General features: G+C 44.0%; 1 protein-coding gene across 3 annotated transcripts in view; it reads right to left on the bottom strand.

Moving 5' to 3' along the window:
- Positions 1–1,171, bottom strand: part of Ctc1 (CST telomere replication complex component 1) — a 21,832-nt gene that overhangs the window by 16,295 nt on the left and 4,366 nt on the right. The window lies entirely within an intron of this gene.

The following is a 1,171-nucleotide window of genomic DNA, read 5'->3' as shown; positions in this document are numbered from 1 at the left end:
CGATGGCTCAGGGGTTAAGAGCCTGACTTCCAGAGGTTCGGAGTTCAATTCCCAGCAACCACATTGTGGTTCACACCATCTATAATGGGATCTGAGTTCCAGGATAGGCAGGGCTACACAGAGAAACCCTGTCTCCAAAAAAAAAAAAAAAAAAAAAGGCCATAGTATGTGACTCAACGTTGAGAAGACTGGATCTGGAGGATCTTGAGTGTGGTGCCAGCAAGAGACACAGTAAGATTCTATCTCAAAAGGAAACAACAACAAAGGTGGCGGGAGACAACAAAAACCACAGTACTAGGAGAGACTGCAGTGGTGAAGGGCACTTGTTCTTACAGAGGACCCAGGTTCAAGTCCCAGCACCACATACGTGGCAGATCACAAACATCTGTTACTCCAGTTCCAGAATATCCTATGCACTTTTTAACCTTTACAAGCTCCAGGTACACACATGGTGCACATATACAGGCAGACAAAACACATAGATAAAATAAATAAATCATTTTTTAAAAGGTGGGTTACAGGGGCTGGTGAGATGGCTCAGCAGGTAAAAGCACCCGACTGCTCTTCCAAAGGTGCAGAGTTCAAATCCCAGCAACCACATGGTGGCTCACAACCATCCTTAATGAGATCTGACTCCCTCTTCTGAAGTATCTGAAGACAGCAACAGTGTACTTACATGTAATAAATAAATAAATCTTTAAAAAAAAGGTGGGTGTACATATAATTTCAGAGGCTGTGACAGCATGAGACCTGAACGATTTCAATCAAGACAAAACCCCAGCAAGAAGAAGAGGAAATGGGGACCAAGTCCACGCTTAACCAAGAAGTTATGTGCAAGCGATGTGTGTTGGGAGAAGGAAAATCATTGGAGTGAAGATATATCACACAGACCCTAAGGCACGCCCCGTGCTGACACACTCTGTGCTTCTGGTTTTTCCATTTTGTTTTTTGTTTATTGTTTGTTTACTTTTGGCTTTTCTGGTTTGAGTTTTGGTTTGAATTTGTGTCTCTATTTCTGGGAGAGAGAGAAAATAAGAAGTTGAGTGGGGGGCTGGTGAGATGGCTCAGTGGGTAAGAGCACCCAACTGCTCTTCCGAAGGTCCGGAGTTCAAATCCCAGCAACCACATGGTGGCTCATAACCATCCGTAACAAGATCTGACTCCCTCTTCT

Source organism: Mus pahari, chromosome 14, assembly GCF_900095145.1.
Source record: "Mus pahari chromosome 14, PAHARI_EIJ_v1.1, whole genome shotgun sequence".
NCBI classification, from domain to species: Eukaryota; Metazoa; Chordata; class Mammalia; order Rodentia; family Muridae; genus Mus; species Mus pahari.
Note: the sequence above shows the minus strand (reverse complement) of the source record. Positions and strands in the feature narration are given on the sequence as shown.